The sequence below is a fragment of the Anomalospiza imberbis genome, chromosome 10, assembly GCF_031753505.1.
Source record: "Anomalospiza imberbis isolate Cuckoo-Finch-1a 21T00152 chromosome 10, ASM3175350v1, whole genome shotgun sequence".
Classification (NCBI taxonomy): Eukaryota; Metazoa; Chordata; class Aves; order Passeriformes; family Viduidae; genus Anomalospiza; species Anomalospiza imberbis.
In genome coordinates this window covers 1299619-1312386 of record NC_089690.1, presented here as the reverse complement: position 1 = coordinate 1312386, position 12768 = coordinate 1299619, and the positions used below count along the sequence as shown (strand labels likewise).

General features: G+C 46.9%; 1 protein-coding gene and 1 long non-coding RNA gene across 7 annotated transcripts in view; both read left to right on the top strand.

The window, feature by feature from the left end:
* Positions 1–4077: 4077 nt before the first annotated feature.
* LOC137479683 (uncharacterized) lies at positions 4078–8998 on the top strand. Its single transcript, XR_011002432.1, has 3 exons — positions 4078–4141; positions 5251–7672; positions 8765–8998. It is a non-coding gene; the product is annotated as an uncharacterized lncRNA (long non-coding RNA).
* Positions 8999–10081: 1083 nt separating this feature from the next.
* Positions 10082–12768, top strand: part of VEPH1 (ventricular zone expressed PH domain containing 1) — a 55171-nt gene continuing 52484 nt past the window's right edge. For 2 of the 6 annotated variants that reach the window (XM_068200157.1, XM_068200158.1), the window contains exon 1: positions 10082–10138. The gene's annotated coding sequence lies outside the window, so the exon portion shown is untranslated. Of the gene's footprint in view, positions 10139–12694; positions 12719–12768 lie in introns of those variants that run through there. The other 4 variants (XM_068200155.1, XM_068200156.1, XM_068200153.1 and 1 more) reach the window with 3 other exon arrangements.

Genomic DNA, 12768 nt, shown 5'->3' with positions numbered 1-12768 from the left:
GCGGCTCCGGGCCCGCGGCCTCAGCCCGCCCGTGAGCGCCGGGCGGCTCCGGGCCTGCGGCCTCAGCCCGCCCGTGAGCGCCGGGCGGCTCCGGGCCTGCGGCCTCAGCCCGCCCGTGAGGGCCGGGCGCCGAGCGGCTCCGGGCCTGCGGCCCCCACCGCCCGCGGGGCCGGGCTTGCATCCCCGAGTCCCAGCCCGGCGAGGGCTGCAGCGGCCCACGGAGCGTGGTCGGCTTGCCGGGTCCAGATGCGCCCTGCAGGGCTGGGCAGAGGGGCGGCATCACCGCCTGGCCTGCGGGAATGGCATCGTGAGACCTTCGCAGTGCGGCGCCAGCACCCGCCTGCTCGCTTAAACGCATTTAAGCTGGCCAACAGGGACCGCAACACAAAGAATTCTAACTAACAATCCTAGGATCTTTGTAGGGATCTTTGTCCTTTTAGAAACATAGAATGTTTCTAAACATGGGGTGGAAGGACCTTAAATCCCTTAAATGCCACGGCAGGGACACCTTCCACTGTCCCAGGTGGATCCAAGCCCTGTCCAGCCTGGCCTTGGACGTTCCCAGGGATCCAGGGGCAGCCACAGCTCTGGGAATCTGCGCCAGGACCTGCCCACCTGCACAGGGAAGGACTTTTCCCTGATACCCCATTTAACCCTGCCCTCCTGCTCAAGGCTAGTCCCCCTTGTCCTGTCGCTCCAGACCCTTGTGAAAAGTGCCCCTCCAGCCTCTTTGCAAGCTCCCTTCAGGTCCTGGAAAGCCAAACATGAATATTTTAGAATATTTTGATAGGGAAGAGTGTTGTATAATTTACTGAATTTTTAATACAGTTTTACTCTTTATTCTCCTACAGGCTCATCATGTCAGTGGTTGCTGCAGCCTAGCTAATTAACACAGGGCTGGGGGAATGATTAAAGGCAGGCTCTGGGTGGCTGCATTGTTCTAGTTTAATTGCTGCTCAGGCCATGATTCAGTGTTGGTTTTGGCACTTGAGCTGCATTTGTCTGGCACGGTGAAATTCCCTGTTATGTGCATGACACTGATCTGTTGGGGATGGGCAAAAGCAGGAGGGTTTGTAACAGTTCTGGTGGCAGGCTTGTGCAAGGATTTGGTTTTGTTGTGTGGGGAAGACCAGGCTGGAGTGGAAAGTGTCCCCTCCATCCCAAGCACTCCGGGACTCTGTGGTTGTAGGAGGGGAGCTCCGGGATGAACCGACCCTTCGTGCAAGCATGTTGTCCAACTGGCCTCAATCCACCCCTGTTTCCTTTGGATCCCTGCTGTAGCCTTGCCACAGCTCCTCTTTCTCACCTTGTCACCTTTTGTTCATGAATATTTAAAAAATCATGTTAATCATAGAAAAAAGGAGCAAAAAAAAAGCAATTTGTATGTGGAAAACTGGTGTAGATACCTCTAAAATCCTTCCAGAGATCAAAAAAAAAAAGTTTTCAGAAACAGAGATTGAGATTCCTGGGTTTATCCAGGCCTGTTGCTCTCCCTGTTCCTGAATAAACACATCTTTGATGCCACGAGCTGCATTTCATGACACTCCCTTAAAAAAGAAGTGACTAAAGAGAGGACAATGTGGAAGACAGCCAATTACTCCACAGATGTAAACGACATTAAAAGTGGTGTGCAACATTACGTATTTATGGCTACAGTTTTGTTCTGCTGTCACATAACACTATGAATAATGCATCAGTCCAAGAACTCGCCATTAAGTGAATTTCTTTGTTGCCTCACTATTAAAATATAAAAATCCTTTTTGTGTGTATATGTGTGACATTAACCCCTTCTGGGAGAAAAATGTAGGGTGGGTGAAGGCACTCTTAGAGTGGCAAACTGAAGTAGATTTTATTCTTTTACAGGCGAGATGATGTTAAGGATTTGAAGACATTCAGGAAGGTTTTTTTTCTGTGGACGAGAGGTGATAAATGCACTTCACTTCTGAAAAACAAACTCCTCAGTACGTGAAGGACAGGGATGCACTGAATCCAGGGGAGAGCCATGGAAATGGTTCAAAATCCAGCTGGAAGTGGCCTTGATGGTCACTGGAGGCACCTTCCAGTCTCAACCCCACTCTAAGGGATGGGACACTGAATAATTACAAAGAGGAGGCTCTTACTCCGGTGGTTAAAGTTAAGCTGAAGAATTTGCTGAGCTGAGATCTGGAACTTCCTGACAACATCTCTGAAGTTCATGGTGTCCACCCCCAGCTCCCGTGGGTTCCAGTCTCTTTTCCATGTTGTCTTCCTTTAATCCTTGTCCTGCCGAGGAGAGAGGGGAGCATCTATTTACAGCCTGACAAGGGAGACCAGAGGGCCAATCTAACTGCTGATTAGGAGAAAATTGCCTTTATGGTTGCAGTCAGTTAAACTGGATATGGAATTTCAGGCCCCAGCTGAAATCCTCGTCCTGTCCTGAGAGTCCTGCTGAGGGAAAAAAAGGAAACCCTAATTCAGTTGAATGAGGGTGAAACAATTTTGGTGTTGTGCCTCCCAGGCTCCTCCATGTAGATGCACGTGATGAGTTTGCACCTCTCAAAAGTAAGATTAAACTTATCTGAAATACCATTTATCTCAGAATGCATTAATCTGATTTTTTTTCTATTTTCTCCTATTTCTCCCTAACGTAATTGACAGCAAAATTGAATTGGTTTCCTACCGAGTTGGACTTGAAAGGTGAACACTGAATTTTCTATTACTTGGTTAAAATGCAATGTGTACACCTCACGATTTGATAAATTCAGACCTGCTGGGGAAAAGCTGGGAACCACATTTTGGACACAAAGGATCAGATCTTGTTTTATTTCGCAGGATCTATTGGTTTAAATTTTGAAGTTATGAGAGGAAAATGGTTTCTCTGCAAAATGTGTTGAAAATTCAGGGAGTTGGTTTCTGGAGCAGGAAGTTCTCAGGTCAGGGAGGATGTTGGAGGAAAAACAAAACAGATACCACCCAAAAAATCCCAAAACAACCACCCCATAAACAAACCCAAACTAACAGAACCCCCAAAACACAGAGAAACTGAGGAAATGAAAATTTAGTGAGGACTGCTCAGGAACAGGACGGGACAACGTGAGCAGAGCGAGAGAGATAAAGTAAAGAGATGTTTCCTTCAAAAGGAGACATTTGAGAGAGCAAAGAATCATTAATTCAGGCACCGGAACAAACCAGCGACTTGCTGTCCTCTGCTCCTAATGGAGTGGGGAAAAGTCTCTGGCTAATGAGTAATTTCCTAATTGTGGAGTGCTGAAAAGCTTTGCTTAGGGAAGCAACATCAGGACAAACATCAGGTGAGCCTAGACCCGACAGCTCTTGCCTCAACAGGTTTGGTAAGCTCGAGGATTTTCCAATCCATCATTCTACAGTTTCAAGTTTATTTACGCGAAGAATTCTGCAAGTCTAGCAAACAAAGCTTTGCCTGCCAAGCCACTTGCACATCAGTGCTGGTATTAATGAATTGAAATAACGTTTCCTGTGAGGTGCTGCCTCTCTGCTGTTTTCCCCTGCCTGGTTTCCTTTCGCTCCCAAGTGACTGCTGCTGCTTCGCTCTGCTGGCGATGTGGAAGGAGGTGCTGCTGGAAGCGTGCTCCCCTTCAAAGCCCTGTGCTCCTCTGAGGTGCAGCGTTAACGATGGAAAGCTTATTCAGCAGATGTTTTAGGGTTTTTAGTGCCTTACTGAGGCATCTCTCCGTAGCCAGGAGGAGAACCTGTGCTCGAGGAAGGTGTGAGCACTTCGTAGAGCAGGTAGTGCTTCTCTCCCGTGTAACTCAGCACAAATCCCTGTGTTCATTTGCACTGCTATGGATTAGCTGGTTTCATTAGCAGCTTCAGAGGCTGGGTGATTAATATTAATAACCCCTGTTAGCCTATAGACTTAATGAGGGCGAGAAACAGCTGGATGCTGTGCGGAACCAGCCCTGGCTCCAGACGCGGTGTCTCTGCCCTGATTGCTGAGCTCTTAACTCGGCAGCTGGGACCGCCAGGTCCTCACGGTTACCTATCAATACCGCTCCTCCTTCCTGCTTCCAGGACCCTTTTAAAGGCTCCTGGCTCCTACCCCGGATCTGGCAGCCTGCTTGGAGCAGCCCTCGGAGTCGGAGGGGTTTTTTTCTGTGTGGGATAGCCGCTTTTGCTCTCCTGGGTGAGTTTTCCTCCCTGCTGCTCTCAGGGACAGAGGGTTCGTTCCTTGGGCTGTCAGCAGCAGCTTCCTCCGTTTGTCCTGGCTCTCCTTAAAAAAAGACTTGTGCGAGCCGAATGCAGCTTCTGAGCCCTTGGGGTGTTGCAAAGTGGGAAAAGCCTACAGGAATGTGAAAGGGCTCCTTAACGCGCGGAGCTGCAGCTCCGGTGGCACCCACCCAGCAGTCGATGCTGGGTCGGGTTCAGGGTCTGAAACCCCGGCAGCAGCGGAGTTATGCGGCTCAATTAGCACAGTTCATAAACTATGCAGCTCAATTAAGGAAGCCCTGTCTGTGGAAAGCCAAGCCAGTGGAAGGAGATGCCTGAAGTAATAAAATATGCGTTCAGTGGGGAAATGATGCAGGTGGTTAATGAAAATGTTACCTGAGATGTGAATGTGTGTGGGGATGTAAAAACAGGGCTGGGTGTGTTTGAGTTTGTCCAAAGGGAGGCTGAGGTGACTTTTTTGTTGCTTGTGAGTATTTTGGCGACCTCGCTGAACCAGCAGTGCTTATAAAGAAATGAGTATGCAAAGTTTCCCTATTTGTGATAAACTTCATCACCGCGGTGGCAGCAGCAGATGTTGGGTTTGTGATGCAAATGAGCCTTTGGAGCAGGGCGGCTGTTAATGAGCTCTGAGCAGTGCACCAGGCAATACCCACCTGCAAGCCCAAACAGCAGTGCCAGGGCTTGGCTCCTCCAAGACCTGGGTCACAATCCCAGAGTTTTATTCAGGAAAAACCTTTTCATTTCAGCAGGGGCTGTGACTGTGGCTGGTACATGGTACCTGGAGAATAAGGGATGTTATCCCTTATAAATAAGGAGAATAAGCAAGATGTGGGATGGAACAAGGGGAACCTCTACATGGTCCTCAAGGCTGATTCCACCAGAATCAGGGGAGCGTTGCCTGATTTTAAGAATTTGAATGGGTTAGTGGAATGTTTGTGGGTGTCCTGCTTGGAGTGCACATATTTAAAGGCCATTAGTAAGGGGTGCCCTGTCCTGGACCTGTCCCCTGCCGAGGCCACCCCAACACAGAGCAGGCTTTGAAACTCGTTATTTATCCCATTCCAGATTTCAGCCTTGAGCCCAGACAATTATTAGCCAAACTGAAACCCCCTGGAGGTGTGATCTGTGAGTCCTGCACAATTCTCCTTGGTTTTCCATGGCTGATTCCTGGCATACAACAGGATTTTGGTGTAGGGACAGGCTGCAGGGACATAAACCTGATTTTGCCATTAGCCTTTTATGTTGGGAGGGGAGTGGGTTCTTATGAATACCCAAAATTAAAGAGACTCCAGCCTGACTGTGAAATTAATAGAGCTATCAACCCCCCTCTGTCATTATACAACAATTGTTAATTATTTACAAGCAAAGTTCTGCAAGAACAGTATTGTAGCTGTCGGCATTGTCGTTATTAAAATTAAAACACTTTGTCTGGGTGGAAGATAACATGAGTCATTTTGGTGAAATGTAATTGAAATGTAATGAATATGGAATATTCTGTTGCTTTTCCCCAATTAGTCGGAGGGAGAACAATAGCCTGTCTCTTCCCTAACAAGATGTTTGTTTTTAAAAGTCTAACAAAATAAATATTTCCAGGGCTTTGCTGAAAAAGGGCGTCATTCATTGTAGCTGTTGCACTAAAAATTAAAACCAAATTTTTTTTTTCCAGGATGGCGGAAAACCCATTTTCATAAAGTAAATTCTCTTCTTTCAGCTGGTGAAAGATGGGTGTGAACCTTTTTGCTTTATTACCGCAATATCTTGGTTTGTCTTATTATTGCAGCAAAGACTTTAAAGCTCATCTTGTTCCACCCTCTGCCATGATCACCTTCCACTATCCCAGGATGCTCCCAGGCCAGTCTGGCTTTGGGCACTTCCAGGGATGGGGAATCCACAATTTCTGGGTGATCTGGGCTGCTATTAGAAGTCAAAATTAGTTCATGGTGAGCAAAGGAAGTTCTGAATTCCTGCTGTACAAGGAATAAAGCTGTTATCAGATGCAGAAATAAAATCCAACCCCTTGCCTGTGCTCTTCTAGTCAGACCACCCTGCCCTGTGAAATTTATTATGTTAAAATCTCTTATTTAGAAAATGAATTTCAGAGTGAGAATATTTCTGTCCTGCCATCATCTCACAAGCTTTTTTACACCCTCATGGAAGTGGGAGAGAAGCCAGCTGTGTTCCTGTTTTTCCTGAGCTAAAAGGAGGATGTAGAGAACACACAATTGGATTTCCCTTAAAGAACAACAATAACAATATCTTTAACATTGGTAAAAGAATGTGTTAACCCCCCATTAATTTTGTATTTGATTGCCCAGGCTGTGGTGCAGTGAACAGGAGCAAAAAAGCCATTAGGAGGAATTGCCATCAAAACTGAGGACCTGTGTGACTGAATGTGTGTTCTAGGGAGCAGATTTTTAAAAGAACTATAATTTATATACTCCTTCAGTAATACAAAAAGCCCTAACAAGAGCAGTACAAACGTTTCCCCTCATTATCTTTGGGCAAACAGGCTTTCCTTTCTCCCAGCAGCTGCCCAAGGGTGCTTGACCTTACACTTGGCTGTTCCCAGTTGATTCCTTTGATATTTCTTTGGCTGTTGTTAGAAAAATGTCCTTGCTGGGACACTCCCAGTGGGGGTTTGCTCCTGTGCTCTCCCAGGAGAGGAGGACACAGCCAGGCTCAGATCCCTAGGGTGAGTTTTAGTTAAGCTTGACTCGGTGGGAATCTGGAATTCATTTGTCAGAGGGAAGTTAAGGGGGAAAGTATGGGCATGCTTGGTGGGGAAGGATCAGGTGTGTGCCTCTGGAATGCTTTGGAGATCGTTTCTGTTGCAGCTGCCAGGCTCTGGAGGTGCTCAGGTAGGTCCTGGGCGCGGGTCCCACCTGGGCAGGTCCCTTTGGAAGGGCTGGCTGAGGTTCAGGAGCTGGTGAGATGCCACAAGTGTCAGCTGAAAGGTGCATTTCCTCAGTGTCCTGCTCTCCCCTGGCTCCTCTTTGGGCTAAAGCTCCTCCAGAGGCACTGACAGGCTCTAGCCTTCGAGAAGAGGCCCCAAAAGTAATATTAACTTCTGCAATTTCCTTGTTACTCTTAAGCAGGTTATTAATTAACTGAATGTAACCACTGGCTGTTGATAAATCCTTTTAACTAATTCAAATTCCATATCGAGCTGGGAGCACTTTCACTCGATCTGCTGCCCAAGTTAAGCTGGGTGAGGAATTATTCCTGATGTGTTTTCCAGCACCGGGGTTGGGGCAGAGGGAGAGAAGATATTTGTTTGCTTGATTCCACATGACAACTCCGGGGTAACTGAATAGACTGTACGGTCGGCTTGACAGGGCTGAGCACCCGCCAGCAGCCTGGCTCACATACCAGAGCCAGGGGGATGGAAGGGGCACTGGCAGCTGGGATGGAGCCCATCCCAGTTTCTCTAAAGAGCACCGATTTGCCATCAATTATTCACGTTCTTCCCAGGTCTTGCTTCTGAGAGGTATGAATAACTTCAGTATGTGTTCGTGTAACAGCTAGAATAGCGAATAAATTGCTGTGAGGAGGGGAGTTGAGGAGCAGGGCTGAGTGTTAAATAATGGAGGGAGTTTGGAGGGAATGTGGTCGTTAGCAGCGTGGCTGTGCCTGGCTTTCTCTGGCTGCAGGAGCTGTGGGATGTGGAAATGAATCCCAGTGATGCCCGTGGGAAATGCTGTGAGTCGGCTGGGGGTGCCAGGGAAGGAAGAAGCGGTGTCTGTGTGTGGGACGTGAACCTGCAGCACCCCTGGGCCCTCCTGGGGCTCAGCTGTCTCCTTCCCCTCGCTGTGCTTGGGGACGCTTTGTCCCTGGGCTCCAGAATTAAAGCCTTGCTTTGGGGGAACCCTGGCACGCTGGGGAGCTGCTGGTCCTATTAAATCACCTGCTGGAGAGACACTGGGGTGGATTGCCAGGTACCTGAGAGGAACTTCAGGACATTCAGTGCTTGTCTGGTGACTGCTGCTTTAGGAGACTTCGAGGTTCAGTGATTTTTGCATTTATTTACTGCTCTAGTCCAATTCTCCTGCCAGAGTGGCATTCCTCATGACAGGGTCCCTGTATTCTGACCCTGTAGTCCCTCATGGTCTGCTCCATTTCCTCCTTCACCCTCTTTAGACAGAAATACACATTATTCCCTTTGTAAAAATTTAAACCAAATTCTTTTTCTGTAACATCACTGTGGTCTTGAAAACGAGTCACAGATCTGAAAGCTCGTTAAGGAGCCTTGAAAATGAGCAGCTTTTGATGGCATCCTTGTGACAGTGATGGAATTGGTGTTTGTTGTGAAGCAATTTATTCCATTTTAGCACAGTGTTGTTCAGTTTAGCCTAATATTTTAATATCAGAGACATTTAAACATGGAATACTTACAAATCTGCCTTACTGATGTTAAAAATGCTATGTCTTATGAAGTGTTATATAAAGCATCAGTGTGTGCTGAACCAGCAGCCAAATATGATTTCTTATAGATTGAAAATCAGAGAAAACTGTCTTGACAGCACCCAGATTATCAAGTAATTTATGTATATAAAAAATTGATCAAGTTGTCTGTTTGCAGCAGTAGAAGCTGCCAAGTTCCTGAGTACATTCCTGCCCTCTGCAGCAGTGCCTCCTGCACGGGTTGTGCAGCCAAAATTGCCTCAGAACTCGGTGAGAGCTCGGGCAGACTCTGACCCATAAACCTGCTGATTAAACCAGTTCGTCACAAGGGAGAATATTCCCACATCTGGAAGGACCCTGAACTGCCTTCAGGCTGTGGTGGTGGCCCAGCCCTGGAATTCTGGTAGGAGAGATCTCTCCAAGGCTCTGGAATTGCTGGTTGTCCTGCAGGGGCCTCCACAGGGACACAGGGTCCTCGTGTTCAAGGGCTGGATGCTGAGAGCAAGCCAGCTCCCGGCACTGCAGCGAGGTGTTCCATCAGTAAAAACCACCTTTAACCCCTAAAATTAATTTTAGAGGTTAAAATTAATTAATAGACCTCATAATTTATCATTTCATTATCTGGTCCAGCTCAGCATCCATGGGGTTTCAGGGGATGTGAAGTGTGGAAACCTGTCCTGACAGAAAAAAAAGAGAGGCTCATAGAAAACAATGATTGTCTTGTGGGACGATTTTAAATATATGCAGCTGATCCCATGGGAACTGCTGAAGACTATGCACCCTGTGTGAAAATTATGCTCCCTCAATATAATCTTTAATCCTTGTCTTTCACTGAAAAATGTGAGAACTTTATTTCCAAGTTTTGAAAGAATGTTCTGTTTTAGGGAGTAAATGCTTTCCAAGCATAAAAATAAAATAAATTTTGATTGGTGCAACACAGAGGGGAAAGATTCTCTGAAATATCTTGTAATATTCTGTCCATGAATTACATATGTGGATTTCTTGGGAAATGTACCCAGGCTTTCTTTTTTTTCCCTGGGTTGGTGCAGGGGGGAAAGGAAGCATCCATCAGTCTTGGCAATATTACAAACTTCTGTAACTCTTTGAGACAGCAATTCCACAAAATTCTTTCTTGTAAGATGGGGAAGAAGACTTTCAACCAAAGGGAATTCTACCTGAAATTCAGATTTTTCTTTGAGGATGATTCTAATCTTCCTGCCATTCATGCAAAAGGAACCAACAAATAAATACGCAGTTGTTTGCAAACGTTTGTCCCCGGAGCACAGAAATCCAAACCTGCTCCGTTCACTCCATGCTCGTGTGAATAACCAGCCCAGGGCTCAGCAGAGCTGCTCCCCTGGCCTTGAAGGGCCCAGGTGCTGAGGGTTAAACCCTGTTTGGTGCGAACCAATCACTCCTGGAGCAGTCCTGGGGGCTTTTACAGTCTGGAAAGGCAGGGTCACTGACACTCTTTTCCTTCTCTTTTCCTCCAGTGCCTTTCATGCACAGCACTCTGGAATCCATGAGTTAAGCATGGCAACATGGCTGCGAGGTAAGGAAAGAGTTTTTGTTTCCTTTTTAAGGTTACTCAGTGCTCTGGGCTGTGTTGTGCCCACAATAAGACAGCTCCCAGTTCCCCAAGACGAGTCTCTCCAGGTCGAGGGAATTCCCAGATCACTTTCCTCTCCCATGGAATTTACTGGATGCTGCAAGTTACATTTTTGAACCAGATGCTCGTTCTGTACCTTTTAGATTTTGAAGACTTCAGAAAATGAGTGTGGCCTTGTGGTTAGCAAAGAGCTATGGCACCTGTAGTGGCTCAGCCCTTCCGTGGGGAGTAAGAAATTCCATTTGGGAGTTGTGCTGCAGCATCTGGGGACAACCATGGTGTGGTGCCTGTGGCAGACTGGGTTAACAGAGGATGTTCTGGTAATTAACTGGAATTCCTTGGGAGCCCTTTGGGAGCATCCCTGTCCTCACTGCAGCTCCAGCAAGGGAGAAACCAGAAAATCCTGTAAAGGTTCACTTATCATGAACTCCAGTGGCCTGAGTTCCTTAAAATTCCTTAAACACAGTGAAGGCTTTCCTGATGGTTGTTGTGTAGCACAGAACTAGACAAAAAATGTCATTGCACAATTGCTTGAAGGTTGTGGTTCTGTTTTCAGTGGGATAACACCCAGAAAATGAAGCAGCCAGATTTACATTTCAAGTCTTTTGGATGTTAAGGAAATTATTTTCTTGTAGAATTTCCTTCATTGTAAATATAAAAATTTTTATCTTCTCCCTTCCTCTTTGGTTTAAAAGATTATATATTTTTTTCTTGTCCTTCTAATGTCATTCTGCAGAAGCTGAGCTCCTGAAAAACTGTAAGGCTCAGCCTTTCAGCTCAAGTTCAAATGGCTTTTGGATGCCTGTAGGTCCAACTGCCCTTTTACATGGGATTTTTATTGTTCATCTACTATTGGGGGAATTATTTTGCAAACAGACCAATTCAGTAGCTTCAAGCTCTGAAACCTGTCAGGCTGGCTTTTATTCCGATAGCTTCTGATAAGGAGCTTTGGTAAGAATGCTGTGCCTGCAGCAAGTGGAGAGACTCACCTTGGAGGGGAGCAGCTTCAAGGTCCCAGGGAAAGGGTGGCTCTTTCAGCCTGGCATGAAAAGGGAAAGGAGGAGTTGAAAATCAGATCAAACCTTGGAATTAATGTGGGACTGCACCAGAACCAGTGCAAGTGGTTTGTGTTAGAAGCTGAGGGTTTTTTCCTGCATAACGATGACTTGAAGCTTGTTCTGAGTGCTGGAGTTCCTGCTTTGTTCCCCGTGTTTTGGCCTTGGAAAGGTGCGAATTCCTGCTGTGAATCTCCTCTGCAGTGCCAGGGGGATCCAGGCAGGATGGGCAAACTTTGGCCAAACCCTTTGCCTTTTCCGTTCCTTCTGTGCATGGGACAAACAGAGCTAGTGAGGAAACTCTGATGGGTGGTGTGGAGTCAAGCTGATGGAGACTGGAGGTGCTGAGACGCCTCAGGAGCCACACCCTGCAGGAATATTATTGCCCAACTTGACCCTTTAAAAAAAGAAAATTTAAAACCGGCATTTTATAAGACACATGATTTGTTTTCCCTCTTGCTCAGTGGCTGCTGCCTATTAATAGCAAACCTTGTAGTGAGCAAGGGAATGCTTAAGGAACAATTCTCTTTCATGCTGATGGAAGGAAAGGATTTCCAGCACTGTTACACAATGTAAGCATTAAGGGGATTTGCTGTAATTCCACTTCCAAGAGCTCACAATAAATAAATGTTTTCCTGCATTATCTGGAGTGTTGTCTATAAAACTCACATAAAATTCTCTGTTTAGGTAGAGCTCAGGAGCTCTCTGAGAAACTCCTGTGCAGGAGCACACCCAGGGGAGGATCACGTGCAAAAGGCCAGTGATATTCCCAAGGATCAGGGAATATCCTCAGCTGGAAGGGGCCCAGGAGGATGATGAAGCCCTGCAGAAAGGGCTGCTGTGTTTCAGAGCAGCTGATCCAAGGGAGGGCTCGGCAGACCTTCCTTCCTGGAGCACTTTTCTGCATTATGTGGGCACATTTTGTTGTGCTACTCCTGAGGCTCATGTTAAAAGCCAAAGCAAACCTCAGACTCTTTTGTGCTCATGTAAAGGCTGCAGAACGAGGGCATTTATTCCTTTGGCCAGGAAATCTCCTCTCCAGCTAGGCTGTTCACTTGTTGTCTTTCTTTCAAACAGTGTGAGTTTACTGAGGGCTGTTTCCCCTCCTTCCCAGGGAAGGATAGCTTTCCACTAACACAGAGAGTTCTGTTTCCTCTATTAAAAACAACTGCCCTCGAGTGGAGCAGGCTTTGTATTTTGCCCTGGAAACAGAGCAGCTCATTCAGAGATAAGGCCTCGCTGCATTTGGGTTTCTTGGTCACCTGATGGAGCCCAGGGTAACTTTTAGGCTGCTTTAGTCTGCATTCCTGGGATGCCTTCCCCGTGGCACCGCAATTCACAGCTCCGGGATGCCTGCCTGCCAGCCTGCCCCTGGGTGCTGCCAGGGGGGACAGGAGCAAAGGGGCAGGCTTTGTCTCCAGAGCACCTGTCCCCATCCCTGAGGATGGCCTGGGGGCATCCCGAGCAGGTAAAAAAAAAAAAAAAAATCTGTGTCTGTTTTATTTTTGGACTTGGGAA